Source organism: Staurois parvus, unplaced genomic scaffold (assembly GCF_062004578.1).
Source record: "Staurois parvus isolate SC_StPar_1 unplaced genomic scaffold, SC_StPar_1.0 ptg000078l, whole genome shotgun sequence".
Classification (NCBI taxonomy): Eukaryota; Metazoa; Chordata; class Amphibia; order Anura; family Ranidae; genus Staurois; species Staurois parvus.
Window position 1 is genome coordinate 10,314,838 of NW_028317874.1, and position 24,728 is coordinate 10,339,565.

Here is a 24,728-nt window from a genome sequence, read left to right on the forward strand (position 1 = left end):
AGGTATATTATCATGCCTGTTGTTTAAAAAACAAAAACGAACCCCAAATAAATAAATAAATAAAAAATAAAATTATATACATATATATATATACACACACACACAAAACTAAAGGAATGTAAAAAGCCCCCCTAAGCAGTGAAATTGCTTTAGTAACCCCCCCCCCCCCATGTGCAAACAAGGCAATATAAAACAAACAACATTATAGAATGAGCGAATACCTAATTGGGTGGGTGGGACAGCCTTGTAGTATATAGACTGGAGGGAGGAGGACTATTACAGTCGTGCCCACAGACAGCCAGGCTGATGGTCTTCTCTGGGTGCCAGGAGCGCACCTGGGTCCCTTTAACCTCTTCCCTGCTGCACCGCGCAGCTAGACCCGGCAATAACGGCAACGAGCAAGTCATTGTGTTGTTTATTTTATCCAAGTACCTTTCTGAATAGGAGAAAAATAAACACGACGGCAAAAAAAAAAAAAAAAAAAAGCTAAACAGTTCACTCCCTTTAGTGGCAGTTCATGCGGGTGAATAAAAAGGATGGTCCGTCTTCTATTGAGCTGGGAAATCTTTGAAGTGGGAGTTATTATCTGAGACATTCTTTCCTGTTGTCCTAACAACGTTGATGAAACGTTCAAGGTTCTTTATCAGCGGTTTGTGAAGTCCAGGCAGCCAGTTAGCTGAGAAGCCACTCACTACCCTGGTAATCTATGTCATCTCATGGTGACAGAGCCAGCCGACACCAACATTCTCACCCCAATGTGCCAAGTGATGGGGGGCAGCTACATATACCCAGCTAATAACAAATATTATTATTATTTTTACTTGTGCAAGCCCACATGCCTAATATATATATATATACTCAATGCCCAACATTCAACGTTCAATTGTTTGGTAACACAAATTGGCAATCACATGACAGCAACTCAATCAGGGGTGGACTGACAACTCATGGGGTCCCCGGGCAATAGGGAATCATGTGGCCCCTGTTTCCTTGCACAAACTCAAAAAAGCCTATGAAAAAAGGTATCGGGGCATCTCATTGGGCCCCCTACTGACCCCGGGCCCCTCGACAGTGCCCGAGTTTCCACATGGTCAGTCCACCCCTGAACTCAATGCATAGGCAGGGCCATGGATAAGGGGGTACCACCAGTCCTCCTGTACGGAGCCCAGACAGCTGGGTGAATTAGATTTGGGCAGGGAGGGTAATGGGGCATCAATTACTGGAACCAATCCCCTGCGTGGCTCCCTCTGCAGCAGCTGAAAGCTGTCTTCTTCTCCTTTCCCTCCCACTGGATTTTAGCTGCTGCAGAGAGAGCCATACAGGGGATCGATTCCAGTAATTGCCCCTCGGCCGCAGACATCACTATTCCTGTGCACCCCCACATTTCCCCCTGCTGCCCAGGTCCCCCTGTGTGCCCCCGCAGTACTGCCGGCTTCCCTTCTCTCCTTCCCACTGGCAGCTGCAAGGACACAACAGGGACCTTCATGGTGGAGAAGGGTCCAGAAAATATGTCACATTTACCAGCCCCTTTCTTTTCTGAACGCACAATGAGTGATCAGTACTGACCACTCACTGTGCTCATTCATAACTGAAGCATAGTAAACTGTTTTTTTTTTTGGGGGGGGGGCTATCAGGTTGGCTGTATGGGGCCCCGTGGTTTCTAACAGCAGCCTTGCTTGTAGACGTGGTAAAGACAACTTGCTGAAGTTCAAACTGAGCACCAGAATGGGGAATAAAGGGGATTTAAGTGACATTGAATGTGGCATGGTTGTTGGTGCTGGTCTGAGTATTTCAAAAACTGATCTACTGGGATTTTCACATACAACCATCTGTAGGGTTTCCAGGGAATGGTTCGAAAAAGAGAAAATATCCAGTGACAAAAATGCCTTGTTGATGTCAGAGATAAGAGGAGAATGGACATTCGATTTCAGCTTCAACAATCAGATGGTAGGGTCAGAATTTGATGCAAACATGAAAGCATGGATCCATCCTGTCTTGTACCAATGGTTCAGGCTGGTAGTGGTGATGTAATGGTGTAGGGGTATTTTCTTAGCACTAGCAAGGTGTACCTAATAAAGTGACCAGTGAGTGTATATATATTGGACACGGGGTTGATTTACTAGAACTGTAGTGTGCAATTATCTGGTGCAGCTCTGCATAAAAACCAATCAGCTTCCAGTTTTTTTTTTTTTTTGTCAAAGCTTAATTGAACAAGCTGAAGGTAGAAGCTGATTGGCTACCATGCACAGTTGCACCAGATAAAAGTGGAACATAATCATATTTAAACTCAAGAACCAAAATTGATAATATTGCAGCTTATTGGTCCGAGACAGCCTTTCTCAATCTTTTTATCATGGTGGTGAAAACCTTAAATTAGTTTTCAGGTCTCAGGGAACCCTCACTAAAATTATTAGACCTAACTCTCATTAAACATTACCATGATCAGTAGGTTGAAGAGGCTTAAATAAAATAATTAAAGGTTAACTCCTCTTTCATGGGAAAAAAAAGCCTAATATAGCGTATACAAGTCATTACAAGTCATATGGTAATTGAATGATATTAAAAATCACCTTTCCTTTTCTTGCAGCACTGTAATCTTCTGTAAAATGTAATGCAATATGGCTACCTGAAGGTACACAAATGGTGCGCTCTCCTGCCTAGCGTGGTCAGTTTTCAAAAGGACAGCAGAAGGACTGGCAGGAACACCAGGTCTTTCACACAAAGGAAGCATTATAAAGAGAACAGGATATTTTTCCATACAAGTACATGGTACAGAAGGGACATATCAAGAATAGGAAATGTTTTTTTTTTTAATAACAAACATGTCATCTTCCTCTTCTTGAGTCCCTGATGGTGCTCCTGGCCTCTTCCTTCTGTTAAACCTTAGGATTTCATGGAACCCTGGTTGAGAATCTTTGGTCTAAGAAGTGGTGACTGCATTAGTTTTCCTTTTTTACACTTTTTCTCTTTCTGTTAACCTTGTAATCCTGCCATTAATTCCCTTTTGTCCCAGGGTGACAACCATACTGAGCAGTGTTGTCTCTATAAGACAGAGAGTGAGTCGGGACTCCATCTCTTCTCCATACCAGGGTCAGGTGTTTTATAGTCCCCACACATAGCAGGGAACTGATAACAGTTGAGAGATAAATGGTGCAGGAAGTTATCTGCTCACAAGATTGATGGATGGATGAACAGATATTTTATTTTCACTTGTCCAATAGATATTAGTTTACTTATTACAGGTACTTAAATAGCTCAGTCAATTTACACAGCACTTTACATGTATATTGTACATTCACATCAGTCCCTGCCCTTGAGGAGTTTACAATCTAAGGTCCCTAACTCACATTCACACATACTAGGGCCAATTTAGATAGAAGCCAATTAACCTGCCAGCATGTCTTTGGCATGTGGGAGGAAACCAAAGTACCTGGGGGAAACCCTCACAGGAACAGGGAGAACGTGAACTCCAGACAGGTAGTGCCAAGGGTGGAATTCGAATCAACGACCCGAGTGCTGCTAGGTGGAAGTATGATAAAAAGATTTCAATGGTATATTTACCAGCCCAAAATAGAGCAAATACAAAAAAACTATTGATAGAGTTTGCCAAAAATAGTGTTGATGACAATGTATGTCACTACTCAAATGGCACACACATATATAAAGCACTCTTTATATATATAAAAAAAAAACTAATTATTTTGCAAAAATGCTAGGTTTGAAGGTGAATTTGCTTTTTTAAAATTAGAAATGAATCAGTGATTTGAGCCAGTTGGCAGGCCTGGCATAGAAGGTCAATTAATTTACAAATTTGAATTCTTCAGAAGGTGTTGTGTTCTTGTAATAACTCATCCAAAAGGAAATAAGTAATGAATCCTATATAGAGCATGTTACAATGCGGTGGATTGGAATATGTTCCGTCAAAGACTGTCTCCCTCTTAATTCGTTTCAAGTCATGTATTGTATTATTCCCCTATACTGTAATCAGTGCCTAATGGAATTTTTAAAATACATTGTTATACTACTAATAACAATAATCATATTCAGAGATCTAGAACACTGCCAACCTAATATTATTCATAAGTCTAGTGGTGACACAATGGCACAAGCCTATTTAAAACAAGAATAGAAAAGTCTCTCTATGAGAATGTCTTGTGACTGCTGGGTACGTGTTGTTTAGTGAAACCCCTATTTAGAGAGCAGGTGTAGAATGGGATGATAAAGTACAAGTTTAATCCCTCTCTGCCCTGTGAACCTCTTCAACAGGGAGATTGGCTGCCTTGCAAATGTCTCTTCTTTAAAAGTGTCTGGAGTAGTGATTTGGATTTCCCTGCTCAGTCATCTGTCCACAGGAGCTAGGCTGTGATTACAAAGCTAGGCTGACCATTGACATCAGAGGGTGGTCAGTTGCACAGACAGGATTCAACGCTGAGAGATGTCTCCATAAACATGCACGCATAGCTTGCCCGTGTGTGTGTGCTTATATCAATACAAACAGGCAGAGATGCATAAACAGAAATTGGTGAAGATAACCTCCTATCTATGGAAGCCATTACAAAACATCAGCCATAAGCTTGATAAGTAGTAATGAGGAACTTCACCCATATCATAAAAATGACAACAAAAGGTACCTTTAGAAATGTATAGTAATGAAAATCTACAAATAAATACTAAATCTGGTTGTAGATGGGTCGAATTTTGGCCAGTTCAGCAAGGACCAGCCAAGATTTGATCCATCTATGGACAGGCTGAATGTCCTGAAGTCAATCCATCAATCCAGCCTGCCAGATTTTTTTCATGCGATCACTGCCTGCATCTATAGCTGCCAGCAGTGATCACTGTGTTTTGCCAGCAGGGGAGGCTCTCTTCCGGCAGAACACAATAGCACTGCAGGAGGAATTTCCCCATCAACACTGACTTTGTTGATGGGGGAATCTAGCAATTTTTGGAAGGAAATAAAATGGTGGAATGGAAAGAAAATGGCAAAATCTATAGGCTGCTTAAGGCCTTATGCACACTGAGCAGTTGCTCAGCTCCCCTGGATGCCTTTTTTTCCTGGCAGGAGAAAATCTGCTTAAAAAACATGCCTAAAGCCAGCCATGGATGGATTGAATTCTGACCGGAACTGACTGACACTGACATCTCCAGTGACACTAATACAGCGATCAGTGATAATACTATACACTACCACTGTACTAATGACACTGGCTAGGAACGGGTTAAAATCTAGGGGAAATCAAAAGGTTAGGTGTGTGCTTAATAATGTGTAATGTGTGTTGTTGTACTAAGAGATATGCCTGTTTTTACTCCCTGCTTTACAGGGAAAAAAACCCAGCACATCGCTGCTATCTGTTTGTCAACACAGAGCTCTGTTCTGTCATTTGCTCATCCTGTTCCTCCTTGCACAAAGGATCAGATACCGGTCTTGCTGATGTGTTAAGGACCTTCTATGGTCCTGTCCAGCTCTCCTAAAGTAACTGCCTGTCTCCTGGAATCTCCTCCCTGCTCTTGAGACTGTGCGGGGAGACATAGCAAACCTTCTGGCTATGGCACGTATTGATGTGCCATCCTGGAGGAGTTGGACTGCCTGTGCAACCTCTGTAGGGTCCAGGTATCACCTCATGCTACCAGTAGTGACTCTGACCCTAGTCAAATGCAAAATTATTGAAAAGCAGTCAGAAAAGATGAGTAGGGAAAAAAATGTCAGTGGCCTCCAGCTGTAAAACCATGCCTTCTCATTGTTGCCCATCTAGTGCACCTGTTGTTAATGTCATTAACACCAAAGCAGATGAAACTGATTACCAACCCCCTCTGCTACTTAACTGACCAGATCAATATGTATAATAATATCCCAGGAGTTTAATTGACTTGATGCTATACTTGGATTAACAAGTGTTCCTTTAATTTTTTTGAGCAGTGTTAATGTACATGGACCATTTGACAAGTAGTTCATTAAATACAGCAGAATGCACATTAATAAAAGTGCCAACATTCATGCTAAAAAGCGCCAAAAGAAAAAATAGCCAAAATACACATTTAAACAATGTGCCAAAATGTTATTTAAAAAAAACTGCATGTTAAAAAAAGCACCAGTGGTCAGTGCTTCTTATTTTCATGCAATTACATGCTCTTTTAAACTTTGTTTCACTTTTTAAACTCGGCTGCATTGTAATCTCACGATATCTCATGAGATCACAGGCAGTCCTCCCCCTTTCTACACAGATCTCAACTGTTCTCAGAGGAGAAATATTTCCTCTCTTATCCTTCTGAGAACACATGTTCTTGGCATCATAAACGGGGACAGAGAAGATGATTTTCCTCTGAGAACTGCCGAAAGCTGAAATGAGATAAATCTATTTAGCCTCCTGAAACTCCTCCTCTTAGCACCTCTGTAGTTTAGAAGGCAGACTCTGTGAAATGTGTGACACAGCAGTGCCTACTCACAGGGCAGAGTGAATTCGTGTCACAGAATTCAAGGAAGTCAATGTATGGGAATCCTCACAAAGTAAGTTTGCAAACTTCAATATCATACAGATTAATAAATAATTAAAAGGAATGTGGAAGTGAATTCAATCATTTTAATGTTTGCCAATAGATACGCTTTAACAAATAGAGTGGAAGTTATTTACTAAAACTGGAGAGTACAAAATCTAGTGCAAATCTGCATAAAAACCAATCAGCTTCCAGGTTTTATTGTCAAACCTTAAGATCCCGATCACTCTGGGTGCGACTTGCCATGCGATTGGTCATACCATGCAAGTTTAAAATCTCATGGCAAGTCGGACCCTATTGTCCACAATTAAAGTGGTCATATTGATGTGAATCCATCTTGGTTGGAGCTGTACCGATTTCTAAAGTAGTGCATGCACTACGTCAGGTCCGACTTACATAGACATCTGTATCTTGCAAACTGCAGATGTCTTGCAAGTCATACCTCAAGTCGGAATGACATCTGACATTGAAATCATTGAATCAAATTCACCAGTTTTAGTAAATCTCCCCAGTGTGTTCTGCAGCAACTTTGCTAACATTGTCATTACATTTTACAGCAAAGCATAAGGTCATATGGGAGTTTCTATCTATCTATCTATCTATCTATCTATCTATCTATCTATCTATCTATTTATCTATCTATCTATCGTCATATTATTTCATTTAAATTGTCTTCATTTATTTTAAACTTTTTGTTGTCTTCTCATTATTTTTAGAATACAGATTTATAAGTGCATATCCACATACAGTAAGAATTTTTTAATAAGCAGTGTAATGCCTTTTATCACCTTTTATTAATGGTGGCGTTGTTGCTATTCCTAAACTATACATATATTATCTAACTTGAATGCGCACTAAGCAATATATATTTGGGGTTTTTATGAGCACAGTCAGGTTGCTTATATGCTGTGAAACAGGAGTCACAGAAAGATGGATAATACTTTGTAGACTAGACTGAAAAATGTAGAAGATACTTTTACTACTGATGTTGCTATTGTCAAATAGTCAGACAACACTTTATAATTAGAACTCGGGCTCTATTGCAGAAAGCTACAGTACATATAGTGATAAGCCTTCCTCCTTGCTCTCCACCCATAAAATTGCATAACTTTTCCAAATGATTACATAAAAGGCAAAATATTCTTTTTTCTACACACTTATAGACTCAGCCAAAACATGCTGTATTGTTTAAATAGTGAACTGATGCTTTCTGAATTGATTTTTCTGGTATCAATGTTTGTCAAAATAGAAATTCTTAGATGACATTAATTGCTTTCCAAAAGAACAGGGAAGAAAATTATTAATATATCTAGATTAATATACATTTGCCTAGTCCAAAAACAAATATTCAGTTAAACTGATTCTAAAGCCTGAACATTTTTTACCTTAATGCATTCTCTGCATTAAGGTAAAAAATGTTTAGGAATTAGCATTGCCCTCTCATCTCCATGTAGTTCATGTAGAAGTTTCACTCCATACAGCAATTGACCAGAATGTGGGTACTTGTAATGAACCCAAAGAATGGTGCTGCCAGTATACCCAATTGCTAGTAGAAAGTAACCAACATTCCCTTTCCTCTGATTTATTGTGGCATAATGTCATGTGAGAAACAAGCTAATATTTTGAGTCCTTGTAGGGTCTCTTCCTCAAGACAACAAAAGAACCCATAGAGACCCTGTGATGTTGGCTTATTTCTCATGCGATAACAGGAATACTAAATGGACCACCATGTACAGCAACTTTCATTTTTTGCTCATTTACCTTATCCCCTAAGTTGTGTATTGAGGTTAGGAAGATAACTGACATACATGAGTTAGGTAATTTACAACAAATTGTGGGCAGAAACCAAAGAACTCAGAGGAAACTCATACAGACATATAAAGGATATACAAAGTCTGTGATACTTTGGTCTTCGGTGGGATGGGTTTATACCAATAACCCCAGCACTACAAAAGACCATGCAGATGTTTAGTTGATGAAGTGAGGAGTTTACATCACTAATCAACCTCTGTATTTTGTATACAGTCGATTTAATTTACAGAATTCAATAATTTTTGTTTTTCTTTATGGCTGCTGAATTATTAATTTTATTTACATCTTACAAGGGGGTACAAGGGGACTCCAAAAACTGGGTAGACCTAAGTTGTGGTCAACTCTCCCCAGGTCCCGGACAGGAACCTGAATAAAACTGGTTGTACAGCCAGCCCCTAGACATCCCAGCCTATGCTTTGTAACTGACATCATGTCCTAGGCAAGGACTTTGGTTTAGCCAAGTTATGACCATCTCTTACTTCAGAATACTGGTGATATAAGCAATTATGAAACTCACATAAGAGGCATCCATTACAAATTCCCAAGCATCTTGTGATATAGATATTTTAAAGCTAGTCTGTCAGATTAAAGGCAGCCATACACAGGATTATTTTAAGAAGATGTGACTTATTTTTAGTATTGATAACATGCCTACAAATGCACAATGCTTTACAAAGTACATAGATGCCCTAAAAGAGCTCACAATCTAATATCTGTATGATAGCCATACATTTACTATTGCAAGCTTGAGAAGTTGCCAGTTAACCTGCCATTGTTATTCTGGATTGTGGGAGAAAACCTGAACATACGCAAAAAAATACATTAGGACATTTTCAGACAGACGGGGGTTATTTACTAAAACTGGAGAGAGCAAAATCTGGTGCAACTCTGAATAGAAACCAATCGGCTTCTAACATCAGCTTGTTCAATTAAGCTTCGACGATAAAATCTGGAAGCTGATTGGTTTCTATTCAGAGTTGCACCAGATTTTTCACTCTCCAGTTGTAGTAAATTAACCCCATAAGGTCTAAGGTACCATAAGCACCCAGAGCTGCAAAGTATGAGTGTTAACCCTAAAGGAATCCCATAACATTTGCTGAACTGAATAGGTAACACAAAATAATATGTAAAAAATGACTGTTATTATCCAAAAGAAAGCAGAGATATCAAAGGATATCTAACATGACTGAAGCTCAATGGGGCCTTGTTATCTGTGGAATCAGACAAAACATGCAGATTTTTTAAAGCCCTTTGCTCTTGTCTACAGTGTTGGAGGTGCATAAAGCCCATGCTTGTCCATAGTGGTTAATCTGTATGCTACCTAGTTCTCGGCATGTTCCTTTACCTCCTAAGAATGAGCCCAGGCATTATGCACATCTGACAGTGTAGAACAAGTCATTAACTTGTATAGAGCCTGTTAGAGTTTTCTTCCCGAGCAGAGGGGAGCACATAAAACCACTCGGCTTTTCTCGAATACATGCAGCAATCAGTGCTGTGTAAAGAGTATATTCCTGCCAATCTGAATGTAAATAATAATCTTTATTACTACATAATATATATACACAACACAGATATTCAAGGATATAAAAAAGGCTTGGGAATATGACACACTGTTGCACATAAATGTACTCTTACAGTTGAAAAGATACATTACATGTCAGTATTGCTTTATGCATGTCTTCTGTAGATCTGTAAATCATTTGTTTTGAATGCTGTCAAGGACGACATACTGTAATATAGCATAAAGGTATCAAAAAAGATAAAAACTCTAGGTACAAACCATCTGAAGACACACAAACAAGGAAAAGAATCAATGGCACCATTTACTGTATTGGTGAAAGAGAAATGAAACACTACAATAGTCCATAGATATAACCATGTCATTCTGTCATTTGGATGGTAGCAGCAGTCTATAGCAGAATCAAAGGACTCTGGGCTGAATCACAGTGAATGTTTAAAGGATGTGCAGCTGAGGTGATCTTTGAGATATTGAGACAACATCAATACACGTAAATATTTGTTTTATACATGTACAGCATATATGATAATATTGACTGTTTTATTGAAAGCTACATTTTATATGAGGGCTATATCAAATGAGCGAGGACCCCCATGCACCTGCCAACATCCCTATTTAAGGGATATGATGATATTGGAATAAAGATTATTGTACTTTTAATATATGGTGTTTCTGCCTTTAAAGCCACATTTACGTGGGGGGAATCTATTTTTGTATATTAATTTTATATGAGGGCAGCACAGTGACTTAGTGGTGCACCTCTGTTGCAGCACTGGAGTCCTCAGTTACATGCCAGTCAGGATGCTGTCTGCATGGAGTTTGCACGTTCTCAATGTGCTTGTTTGGGGGTACTCTGTTTTATATTTATTTTATCTTCTAATCATTCAAATATATTATCTTCTAATCTGATTATGTATAAAATATAGCATGTTTACGATTTCCAAACAACGGATAAAGGATGCTTTTTGCAAATTTACCAGTCTATTCTTAACTGCTTTGCTAAACAAAGAACCATGTTTACAGAGCAATATACACATAGACTACTGAGTCAGAAGGGGGACTCCCTTTACTGTTAGAAAACCCATAATTCTCCGTCAAACCAGTGTCATTGGTGTACATTGTATTTAGTATTAATTTATAAAAAAAAGATTTTATATAAAATAAAGTTTGCACAACCTTGGCCTTAAGCCACTATAGTTTCTCTAAAGCAATTTCTCTTTAACTAATTAGATAGTTGGTGTGAATAAAAATTGGCTTGCATATCTTTATTAAATGAACCCCTTGCAGTGCAAATCTATTGCCTACCTTAATAAAAGCACAGCATTCAGTATGTATGAGTAGCTCTTAGGCTACAGAAACAAGTCTGGTGCTTAGCTAAAGTTAAGCAATTAATTTTTATCAGTATCAATCATAATCAGGGTTTCTCAGGCAGGACCGGTCATGATGAATCTGTGTGGTGCATGTCTTTCTTTTTAAATTAGTTTTTACTCTCACACTTGAAGCATGATCTAACACCAAACATAATTTACCCTCAGCAACCCCTTAGGTGTAGTCTTATTCATGTCTATAGGTTCTATTTGGAAATCTCCAACCTCACCAAAATAATCCACAGTGATATAGCTAGCATATCTGCCCACTGCATCAACATGTATGCTTGGCCTGTACAAGTATGCATGTTGATTCACAGATTGTTCTCTTGAATGAAAGTGTGGCTGTCAGGGCTTCTGACTCCTATCTCTGTCTTTAATGCCCTTTAACACCTAGAACTGTGAAATCTCCAGCACTCAGACCCCTGCTGATCAGCTGTTTGGAATTCACACCTGATTGGAGTAAACTGTATTGATTTTCTCTGGTTGCAGTGCTCTTACCCCAGAAAATGAAAAACGTAAATCAATATGAAAGACTGGACTGGGCTCCATTCAGCTGGCTGGTAATGCTTCAGAGTAGGAATTCTTGACTGCTGTACATTCCCCATTACCACCCTTTTAATGGACAATAGTACATTTAAATAAAAAAAATACCAAAACATTAAAAATAAATGAGTGCCAAACAATTGCTGGATTCAGAAATACAATATAGGGGCAGATGAAGTCTGAAAATACATTATTTTATAGGTTGAACTTTCCAAGCCTTTGTATTGTCCAATGAATTGTCTATCAAGTTAACCTAGTCGCTTGAAAAAATGAAGGCACACAAAGCCAGAAAAGAACATTAGTAATTTTTACCTTGTTGGTGGGCAATGACTCCAGTCTTCGCTCTGTTCAAGAACTAAGGCTACACTAGGCATCAAACACTTCCAGGTGTGTCAGATGGCTGGTCTCCTGTTGCCAGCTATGGTTTCATCTGCTGGTCCCTATGTCAGTACAAGACACATAAGTTTTGGGTGCATGCCTGACAGTTCCGATCTTATTAAAAAAAAAAAGTCCAGAATATGGATTTAATAGTTCACAGTTACAAAATGGCCTAAAACCCTCATCAGAGCTTGAGATATAATCAAGAACTTGAATGAAACAGCTTTCAAATGTTAATCTGTATGGGAAAGGTATTAATAGATCAGGGTAAATCAGTAACCTGTGGTGCCATCGCCATTGGCAGAAATAGTAGATGACAGGTGTTTTAATCATGCCCTACTCTTTTCATAATTTTTTAAAAATATACATATTTTGGCAATGCATACAGAATATATTTTTGGGTTAAAATATTTGAGATTGATCATTTTGTTTTAGCATTTGGTGCCAAACTGGTTATACCCAAAATATAAAGCCAAAATCACTACTATCAAAAAAAAATTAAAAAATTACTTTGATATAACCCAATTCCTGGAATTCATAGTGTCTATGACACTCATTAGAGTTCCAATGCACCTCCACACAACAAACATTGGTGTGGGCAACAGATTCATGCACCTGTTGTACACACTGATTGAGGAGGTGCACTGAAAGCGGCGTGTCCATACAGACATGCCAACCTGAGTATGTTGGTGCTCCTTCCCTGCCGCTAAAGATGTCACAGAGACAGCACAGCAGCAAAGAGTTTTGTACTTGGAGGGGCGGAACCTGATGGGGATTTGCAGACACTATTTCCCCATAAGGTCACCTCCCCCATTTGATTGACAGCAGTGTGCAGATCCTTAGCCACTGTAAAGCCTCTTATTGGCTAAAGAATCCATGCACTGTCTGTTGTCAATTACAGGGAGAGAATGGACCTGGGGAACTAGGGTCCCAGCTTCCCAGTAAGGTCCAGTTCACTGCAGCATCATTGTTTATTAGGAGGGTGTTGGTTGTAAAGCCTATAGTGTCATTAGCAACCAGTGACAGGGAGGAAATAGTGGCAGTGAAAATGCAATATGCATATGAATTATTTTTGAATTTGGTACATTACTAGTGCCACTTTGTAAAAGTGCAGATATTAGGAACTACCTGAATCTGCAGCATGTGTTGGTAAAGTTACTAATAGTCAGCAGAGATTTTTTAATTTGAATTTTAAAAGGTTATAGCGCCAAAAACTGCCTTATGTGGAGGTAACATATTTAATAAATCTCATATAAATATATATAAACTTATTTAGTAAGAAAATAGAATTTTACACAGAAAGCAAGTATCTGCCATGTTTTTGGTCATATGACTCCAGTAAACGTTATCTGGCTATCTTGGGTAGCTGTACTATGAAAAATGATACTGCTCTTTGTAGCACTTATCAAGTTAAAAAAGTTCAAAATAAATTTTCAATTTGAATCATACCCTAATTAGTCTATTACAAATTTTAATATCTGTCCTTAAAGTTACCTTGTCACCAAACCATTCATTTAAACAAAAATGTTATTTACCCATAAAAACTTCCCTTGTGTAGACATCCAAAAGCCTTGAGGTTGCTGTTGTGTGCCGCCATCTCGGATGTGATGTCATCTGCCCCAGCTGGCTCTTAAATGATACTTTATAGTACTGTAGTTCTCTTTGCTTCTTCCCTGGTAGCTATATAAAATGTTATATAGGGGGTGAGATATGGGGTGAAGATGCTGGCCAAGCGGTAAGGGTAATCGGACACTCCAGAAGAGTAGAGGACTATGAACTACAATGAGGGAGAGGGATGTGCTAGGGATTTGACTTTCCTACAGTAGTCACATTATCTAACAAATTCAAAGGCACATTTCAAGTAGATGAAAAAAATATGGAAAAGAAAATACTGCAAGTAAGCATTTCATTAATTAATAGTTGATTTTCCTTTTACCTGAATTTTTTTTGAGTTGGTAAAAGTGTCTTTTTAAGATGATTGAGATTTGCATACAAGGATGCTTCACCTGTGCATGCACTGTATTCCTTGCTATCATATGCACTGTTTGGCCCTTGTCCATCTGTTAGAGATAAGTCTTTGGCCTGTGTATTACTGTGTTCTTTCTCACCTCTCCCTTTAGGAAGAAGAGACACACATAATGGACTGGATAACAAATGAGTAACAGATGTTTGACTAAGAGCCTCCACTGAAGAGCTTGGCGCTTTAAAGTTTTTTGTCGAGTGTGTATTAATGAATAGGGTGTGAATGCATTTTCTTTGTATTTTGGGTAAATGTGTAATGCATAAGCCTGCAAGTGACAGTGTGTACACACTGTGTCACAATGAAGTTCTTTCTTTTTTCTTCCTTTTTAAATGAATAACCATTTTTTCTGTTGTGATCTCTGGTATATCTTAAAATTGTCAATAAATTTACTGTATAATTAGGGCACCAATGGTAATGAGATGGCACTGGCCCAGTCTAGCTTTCTTCAAACATATTGGGAATTGGTCTCAGGTGTATGGGAAGGGCCTGTGCCTAAACACAGCAGTGGAAAAGATGCAGCTTTTCCTGGGATTGTTATCAGCCACACATTTTTCTTCCATCAATTACAGTCATCTGTTACAATCTTATCTACACATTATGGTCAGCAATATAAGAAAATGTTCATTGTAAATAGGTGAGCCCAGTAGAAGGGTGTTACTATGAGCACTAAAGGTTGTGTCCCAACAAGCTCCAATAGTGGGAATCTGGTCCTCTGTATGGGAGCGAATAATGACAAACATGTAAAGTTCCTGCCAGGATCTCCATGTATAGCAAGGGAGAAGTTAGGAGGAGGACAGCCCTGGCTATGAGAAGGGTTACCATGAGGACCATGGCCTCCTAAGAAGCTGAGCTTCATCTTGGGTTTCTCCTGGGGGGGTGTTGTTTCCCCTTAACTGCTTATCATCTGCTCCAAAGAGACCAATACCAGTGGATGTGTCAAAGACTTGCTGCTAAACTAAGCTTGGGTCTGAGACCCAGATTGCTGTACTTCTGAGTTATAACTTCAGTAAAAGAAGAAGTTTGTCTACATGTGACCTCTGTGTGGAGTTCTTCAGGTAACACAGTAGGTGTGGTGAGAGAGCAAGATTGTGCAGTGATGCTACCTGGCTGTGGAGCCCTGGGAGAAGAGGGCCAATGTCTAGATACCCTTGGGAGTGAGGGGGTACAGCCGAGCAACCAGGAGGGTGGACAAAGGATCTGGTCACTGACCCCCACCCAAACATCGAGTGGAAGAGTGTGAGAAATACAAATAAGGGCTGGTATGCCTGGGAAGGTTAGTCTTTTAACGGTAGAGCAGCTCTGGCTGCCACTGTGGCCACAAATAGGCAAGTTATCACCCGCTAACACTCAGACTGACAATACCCCTGTCCAGACTTGCCCCCTGTGCTCCTTCAGAGTGGGGGGCTTTCTAAAGCAGGAGGTGCGTTAAAGGCCAGAACTTCAGGTGAAAGCAGAAAGAGAAAAGACTAAGAATTTAAAACTAACGCAGCCACCACACCAAAGGATTGGTAGGTTGCAATATAATAAATGTTTGGTTTTGGATTTATTACCACTTTAAAGGAGGAAATAATGGTCAGATTTGTCACAAAGGCTTGTCCAATATATAATGTTTCCCCCAAGATAATATGCATCAGAATTGTTTGTGTGTGCCTCCCACATCACGCTGTGCCTATTACGATGAACACCAGGCCTGCTTCATAGTGTTTTGCCTGAGAGCAGTCAGCTTATGTCTACACGGCTGAACACACTCTGAAGTTTATGGGCAGATTTAGTATAATTCATAGCCATATGAAGGACAATATTGTTTCTGGGACTGTTGACCTATAATCTTGTATAAATGATGTTTACTTGAATATACTGTACATAAAGATGTCATGGCACATAAACAGCAGGATGCTAAAGATCATGTAAAATAATTTTTTTTTATTTTAATACTATTTATATTTCCTTTAACCAGAATATTTCATAATTACCTTTTTATTTTGTAACTAATAATGTTGGTATTAAGTATTCACAGTGTCCCTTTCAACTATTGCCAACCCTTAAAAATATAACAGGGTGTGTGAACTCTCATTTTGTCACATTTAAACGGACTAATTATCTTGTATCTGGGCATCAGTTTTTGTCACATGCAGTATGTATATATTGATATGCACTGGCATACACTTCAGATGCTTCCGATGTGCTGCAATTTGAGAGACCCCTTTTGTATTGACTTGAATGGCAAAATGCAGGTTAGTATACCCAAAAGGCATGAAAGTGGACCTGAATTCAAAAAGGGATGATTTGCTATCTTATAGAACAATGGTCTCCAAACTGCAGCCCTGGGGCCATATGTGGTCCTTTGCTTGCCCTTATTTAGCCCTTGGGGTACATTCCACAAACTGATACCAATAATGGGGCACCATTCCCCCTACTGACACAATCAATGGGGTACTATTCGTCTCTTCAAAATCAACAATGGGGTACTATTCCTCCCATTAAAACCAGTGATGGTGCACTGATGCCAGTCTTTTGTTACCCCACTAGCCACAGTTCGGCCCCCCTAAACCCTGAAGGACAGTAAGCTGGCCCTATGCTTGGAACCCCTGTTATAGAAAATTGCTTGGATTGATCGTTTTGTTTTTTTTTAATAACAAGTGAGACTATTTGCTATGGAGTGTGGGGGGTTCTCACCGCAATCAGGTGACACCTGCCAGAGGGGTGACACCATGGTTGGTGCTACAATAAGCATGCACTGCCCTCTAGTGGGGCCCCAGAGGAGGTAGGAGCCGTGGCAATTTTTAATCCTTATTGGAGGTGCAGGACGATGGAAGCGGCTGGTGCCATATGTCTGCTCTGCCTTGCTCCAACTCCCTCAGTAATTGTTAAGGGCAGATAGCAGGACTCTGCCTGAGACCGGGAGAACCAACTTGCTCTGGAGTTGGGCTGCAAGTGCTTAGTGTCCTATCCTGTCAGTACTGCTCTCCCAGCCCTTCCCTCACTCTACCAGCTGTCCAATCTCACACCCTACCTACCATTTGTGTCTGCCCAACCCAGCCCACACTCCAACCCCTTGCATGCCATGCCTGCAGTGTGCTGTGAAAGGGGTTCTGTAAGCAACTGGGCAGGAGATCTGAAACAATGGCCACTATAGCTACCTAATCTGCCCAGAGAGAACCAGTCTGAGAGGAGGGAGGCATAACTGGTGAGTGAGATTTTGGGACACAGAACAACCCACTCTCTCCTCCACCACTTTTTGATCTGCCCCTTCTCCCTCTCTTCTATCTCTCTCTCCTTCTCACTCCCCCCCCCACACACTCTCTTTCTCCCCCCTCACTCTCTTACCTCCTCTCCCTCTCTTTCTCCCCCCATTCTTCCCCCCTCTCTCTTTCTCTCTCTTCTCCCTCTCTTTCTCCCCCCCCTCTTTCCCTTTCTCCCCCCCTCTCATTTCCCCCTTTCTTCCTATCTCTCCCCTCACACTCACCTCCTTCTTGCTCCCCCTCTTACTCTCTTTCACCCTCCTGTCTCCCCTCTTTATCCCCCCCTCTCTTTCTGCCCCCTCAAATTCTTTCCTTCTCCATCTTTCTCCAATCTCTTTCTCTTTTTCTCCTCCCCCCCCAGTCTATCCCCTTTTCCTCATTCCCTTTTCTGTTCTTCCTCCCTCTCACCTTCCTCGCTCCCTTCCTTTGCCCCCCCTTTTTTTTACTCCTATCTCCCGCCTCTCTATTTTTCTCCTCCCTCCACTCTATTTCCCCATTTGCTCCCCCACCCCCATATATTTTCTCCTCCTTTCTCTCTCCCCCTCCTCTCTCTTTTCTCTCTTTCCCCCCTTCCCCCCTCACTTGCTCCCCTTCCCTGTCTCCGCCCCTTCCTCCCCCACTCTTTTTTTCCTCTTCTCTCACTCTTTCTCCTCTCTCTCACCTCATTTTCTCTATCTTTGCCTCCCTCTCCCTCCTTCAATTCTTTTTTTCCACTTTTTCTGTTCCGTATCTCTTTTTTCATTTTATACAGACTAATCTATTCTCTAATAACACCATACTGTACACTATATACAGACCAGTGTATACAATGTACAGTACAGTGTCCAAGTACAAATTGGTCTGTATATAATGTACAGTACAGTGTCAGGGTACAGACTAGTCTGTATATAGTGTACAATATGGTGTCATCAGGGTATTATTATTATACAGTATTTATATAGTGCCAACAGTTTGCTCAGCGCTGTACATTATAATGGGAGACAGTACACAAGACAGTACAGTAACAATACGATTCAATACACGAGGGGTTCGAGGGCCCTGCTCCTTGGAGCTTACAGTCTAGGAGGGAGGGGATAGTGGTACAGGAGGAAATAGCTGTGGGGAATGGAGTGGTAGGAAGAGTGGAGGAGATTGGCAATTAGCTGAGGGCGGGGTAGGCTTCCCTGAAGAGATGGGTTTTCAGGGTGCTCCTAAAGGTGAGGAGAGTAGGTGACAGTCTGATGGATTGGGGTAGTGAGTTCAAGAGGATGGGGGAAGCCCTGGAGAAGTCCTGGAGAGGGGCATGGGAGGAGCAGACCAGGGAATTAGAGAGTAGGAGGTCTTGTGAGGAGCGGAGAGTACATTTTGGGTGGTATTTGGATATCAGATCGGTGATGTAGTTTGGGGCAGTGTTATGAACAGCTTTGTATGTCAATATTAGCATTCTGAATTTTATCCGTTGGGCAATTGGAAGCCAGTTGAGGGATTGGCAGAGGGGGGTGGCGGATACGGAGCGGTTAGTAAGGTGGATGAGTCTGGCTGAAGAATTCAGGATAGACTGAAGCTGGGATAGCCTGTGGTGAGGTAAGCCGATGAGGAGGGAGTTACAGTAGTCAAGTCGTGATATAATAAGGGAGTGAATGAGTTGCTTAGTAGTTTCCGGGGTTAGGAACGGATGTATTTTGGAGATGTTGAGGGGGTGGAGTCTACATGAGTTTGTCAGCGATTGGACCTGGGGCTGGAAAGACAGATTGGAGTCTAGGATGACACCTAGTACTCTGGCTTGGGGGGTGGGACTGATGGTGGCGTTGTTGGTCATAATAGAGAAGTCGGGGGGGAGGGGGACGCGGGCTGGGGGGAAAACTAGGAGCTCAGTTTTGGAAAGGTTTAATTTGAGGAAGTGGAGTGACATCCAATCTGAAATGTCATTCAGTAGGCTAGTGATACAGGGTACGGACTGGTCTGTATATAATGTACAGTATGGTATACATATAATATACAGTCTGTATATAATGTACAGTGTCAGGGTACAGACTAGTCTGCATATAATGTATGATATGGTGTCAGGGTACAGACTGGTCTATATATAATGTACAGTATGGTGTCATCAGGGTACAGACTGGTTTGTATATAATGTACAGTATGGTATGTGACACCATGTTTTACAGAACAAGGTGACATCAACCCTAGTGATGCCACTGAGACTATTATACATACTGTATTATTGGAACAACTTTTACTAGGTATGATATGGATTGCACAGATACTCTGTGAAGAGATAAATGTATCAATGAGAAAGGGATTTAATTAATGTAGTCTACAGAATCAATCCTGAATTGTTTAAAACCCTTTGGAATGAAAGCAAAAAGGATGCTGTCCTGACAGCAGCTAAAGCAAACCTGGTTAGAAATAGGGTGAATGTTTTATTATGTGTGAGTCCTACCCAGCATGTTCTGATCAAACCTTGCTACACCCTCTTGGGCAACAAAGTCATTAACAAAGGTGGATTTTCCTAGATTACTGTTCTTGCTTTCTTCTGAGACAAGGCAACAGTTGGGTGCTTCCCCTACCAATGCCATAGCTACAGACATTCACCTGATGTGAACATGCATGATTGTACAATGAACATCTACTGGAAATGATGTTCAATGGCTGAGTTTGTATGCGCTGACTGCCACTATTGGATGTTTTAATTGTGTAAGTATATAGAATGTCAATTTGAAAAGATTTTAAATCTGAACTGTAACACTAGTCACACAAAGCTTATCCCCAGTTTTCTAGAACAAGAATAATAATAAAAATAAAAATAAAAATACAGGTATGTTTACTTGATATATCCAGGGGCACTAAAAAATCTGTAATTTTAAATAAAATTTGTTCCTATCAATGTGTTGAATTGTTGTACATTTGTTAAGAGTCTGGTATTCTGTCTTTAGGTGCATTGACTTACACTTTGCAATTCAAGTCGATTCTTAAAAGGTTTTATATATATATATATATATAGGTGCGGACTGCCCATTTGGAAACTCGGGCACTGCCCGAGGGCCCGGGGTCAGTAGGGGGCCCCATGAGATGCTCCTGGTACCTTTGTCATAGGCTTTTTTGAGTTTGGGCAAGGATACAGGGGCCCCATGATCCCCTATTGCCTGGGGGTCCCATGAGTTGTCAGTCCGCCCCTGTATATATGTATGTATATATTAAAAGAGTACATTTCAAACCACAGATTCTGTAGCCTAGTTGATCAGAATAATCAGATTCCTGATGTGCTTACCTTAAAGAGGGATCAATGTCAGAACGGAATTCATCAATTACCTGATACATACTGTAGATATTTGGCACCCGAATAAAACTTTCAGATCATGTGTGGCCTCCATGCAATCAAATGTTCTTTCCGATCTGTTTATTTTATTAGGTATAATTGACTTATTTAATTTATTAGATAATCCCTTAAATGTGCCCATACAGTCACAAATCTGGCCACTAGATATACAGTATACTTTCTTTCTCAGAAAATAGGTGCAGGAAATCAACCATGACCCCCCAAAATCCCCCTTTCCCCCACACACACCCTCCAAAGTGCTTCAAATAGTGGGTATGGTCAATTTCACTATAAACAGGAGGGTCTTCAATGGGCATTAAATACTAGGAGTGCATTATGAGTGCAGAGTTGAGGGGGAGGGGGTGTTTACACACAGAGTGCAGAGTTCAGGGGTGCGCTGCATACAGAGTGTAGAGTTCAGGGGTGCGCTGCATACAGAGTGCAGAGTTCAGCTCTTCCACAGCTGCTTACTTCCGTATTCCCCATCCACATCTCACTTTCACCCTTCTTCAGCTCTGACCTCTGCATGCAACCCCTCCTCCCCTACTCCCATTTTCTATTCCCCTCCTTCACCGTCTTCCACATTTTTTACATTTGTTGCTGTACTAAGTTGAAACATACAGCTGGCTCTACTACCTCCTGAACACTGTAGGTGGTTCTGCCTCTCTCACTTGCGGTTAGATGATCCAGTGGGGTTGTAGGCATCCCTGGCACCTGCAACTTAATTTTCTCCATCCTGCACTCATTGGGAGCTGCTCAAGAGATTAGATCTGTGTGAGCCATTAGGAGACAAGCTATTAGTGGTGAGCGGGAATGCAGAGGTCCTGAGTCAGAGGTGGTGGAACTGAGTTCCACCAAGTTCCAGCTGGAAAAAAATATAAAGAATATAACATTTCATGCATATGCTGTTTCATTTCTACTGCGTAGTGACCCGACCTGACTCTATGGCTCTCCAAAATGTGTAAGCATGTATAGCAGTGATCTGACCCACATGGAAGAAAAATATATTTTAAATATATTTAAAAAAATATTCTTCCCAAATATATTTTAATAAATATATAATAAATATTAATTGCCATATATTTGAAATGCTACAATTTTGGCCATATTCACTATATTTCAAAATATATTTCAATATATATATACTGCAAGTTGAAATGTGTTTTTATTATAAAATATATGAAAAATATTTTTAAAAATACATTTCAATTATACTGTGTTTCTTTAAAAATACAAATCTACATTTTTGGACTGCATTTACAAATATATGTAAAAATACATGTTAAAATTACTTTTTTATATGTTAAAAAAAATCTGGAGAATATATTTAAAATACACATAATTTTAAAACTGCACAGACACACAGCATGCCTGTTTTGGGTAGTTTGTTCACCTGACCAATCACAGCTTGCCTCTGGCACATACCCATTCCCCATCACAACCTTCCTCTTGCAGACACCCCCTCTCAATCACAGCCTGCATCTTGTCTTATGCTAAGCAGGCTCTGGAATATAGGAACACTGTGTGTTTGCACAGTGTCCTGTAACCCCGCCCCCACTGTCAGGAACAAGTATGGTCACATGTCAGAACTTTTTAACCTTGTAAAAAAGATAATTCAGATCAAGGTAAAAGCAGTTATGGTGCCTGCATAGTTATAACTCTATTATATGTTCACAACTACTGTAATTGTGATTGTCCAAAGTAAATAGGTTTCTTTTTTCAAGGTAGTGCAAACTACAATGATGCACAAATCCAAATACACAGCAACCAATCAGACTTCAGTTTACTACCTACTGTATTACTGTGTGTATCAGTTTAATTAAATGTGAATCCAGGTAGGCTGCTTCTACATTTGACACGGTGGAGTTGATTTACTAATAGAGTAAGGAGTAAAGGCTGTTCATTTAGCAAAGTTATTAGCCATTTAGTTTGATAAAAAGGATGATCCTGTATTACTTAAAGCGGCTGTAAAGGCTGAAGGTTTTTTACCTTCATGTATTCTATGCATGAAAGTAAAAGACCTTCTGTGTGCTGTGCCCCCCCAGCCTCCCTCCAATCCTTACATGAGCCCGTCCGATCCAGCAACGTTCTCAACAGCCCCTGCTATCTAGTGAATCTTCCTCCACATTGCTGAGAAAGTAGCGGGAGCCCATTGGCTCCCACTGCTGTCAATCGCAGCCAGTGAACCAATGAGGAGAGAGCGGGGGGGGAGGGGGGCAGGGCCGAGCCAAAGCTCATTGTCTTATGGATGTATAGAGCAGCTGCTCAGGGATGAGCAGCTCTCCCAGTGGGCACTGTTTGAGGGGGAGGAGCCAGGAGTGCCAGTGGGGACTTCAAAAGAAGTGCACAGAGCAGGTAGGTATAGACATGTTAGTTATTTAAAAAAAAAAAAAAAAAAGCTTTAGTGTCACTTTAAATCTTCCAATCATTTGTAAGTAAAATTTGTATTTTTTCCCTGTCTCTTGTAAATGATTAAGTATTCAAAGTCCACAGAGATTTGCCCTATTTACTAAATTAGTAGAAATGTTTCTTTGCTAATTGAACCATCTCCATACCTTTAGTTATAGTCTAAGCTTTTGGCTATATTTGCCTTATTAAAGGCCATGTACACCATTTTGACAATTTCATCGAGTATTCTCACTTTACTGTGACCAAATGATGCTAACCACTTTTAAAAGCTGTGCTTGCACTTGGCTCTTATGCCTACAGAATACTGATGGTCACAGAATTACCTTAATTTGCCAACAATTGCTAGTTTTGCACAGTACAGCACAGTGGATGCTACCTTCAATGTGTTGATGGTTTTGACATGCAGTTCTCAAGTTCTCACTTATAGTAATCTCTACTTAAATGTATTTCATCACATGCTCAGTTTAAAGTGACCCTGTCAGGGCTCAACGTAGTAGAACAGCCACTAACCTGTGAACAAATCAATATTATACATACCTGTCTGACATCCTATTTGCTAAATCTTTACTGTAGCAGAGCTCCCAGCATTGATCCAACTCCACATATCTGTGTATGAAGCAAAGTATCACCTCTACATCACTATTTTGTTCTGCAGTGACAAGAGATCAGCCCAGAGGCACCACAGCAGCCAGCAAGAGTGAAATCTTAACGATGCCTAGCAGGGGCGGACTGACCATTTGGAAACTCGGGCACTGCCCGAGGGCCCTGGGTCAGTAGGGGGCCCCATGAGATGCCCCTGGTACCTTTTTCATAGGCTTTTTTGAGTTTCGGCAAGGACAAAGGGGCCCTATGATCCCCTATTGCCCGGGGGCCCCATGAGTTGTCAGTCCGCCCCTGGTGCCTAGTACTCACTTAAGTTTTAGCAAATGAGCAAAAACAAAGGTATGTATAATATAACTTTCTTCACAGGGTAATGCTTTTTTATTTTGTTCACCCTCTGACAGTGTCACTTCAAAGTGGTTGTTATCCCTTACATATACCCAGTGAAGTGATCAGCCTCAGGGGATACACAGAGATGAAAAAAAATCCTCCAACATAGGCTGTACCAGTTTATCTGCAGTCTTCTCTATATCTGTTCAAAGTCCAGAATTTATAAAGCTTGTCTAAGCTTTCAGAAAACAGGGGGTGTGGAGCTAAAGGAGAACCCTGATAGCTGATTGGAGGGAAGGGACCCATCCATACACACACAACACACAGGAACAGAGCTGAGGCTGTCAATCATAGACTTTGTGCTGGAGATCCCTCCCCACCTTTTTTCTCTTGGTGGCAGGAAAACTTGTCAGAAGCGACTCATGCAGATAACAGAGGAAAGAAGCAGCAGACAGAAATGACACTCATTGCTCTCAATTGAGACAAGTGCACACTATGGAATAATATGCTTTGTTCAGAGGTTTACAACCATTACAAATTGTTCAGGTTAGTGATAGGTTCACTTTAAATGTGATATCCTGAAGAATAATCAATGCACACATTTTCTATATTCTCAGTAATTAAACCAATTTGTAAAAGAAAATCAATTTTTTGGTTATCAATACAAACAATTACTAAAACAAAATCACTTCTCCACTTGTTCACTGAAAAT

At 40.4% G+C, this 24,728-nt stretch overlaps 1 long non-coding RNA gene across 1 annotated transcript in view; it reads left to right on the plus strand.

Annotated features, from left to right (window-relative positions):
* Positions 1 to 16,028, plus strand: part of LOC149469259 (uncharacterized) — a 43,664-nt gene extending 27,636 nt beyond the window's left edge. The window contains exon 6 of the long non-coding RNA XR_016311621.1: positions 14,235 to 16,028. This is a non-coding gene — a long non-coding RNA (uncharacterized LOC149469259). The remainder of the gene's footprint in view (positions 1 to 14,234) is intronic.
* Positions 16,029 to 24,728: the final 8,700 nt, after the last annotated feature.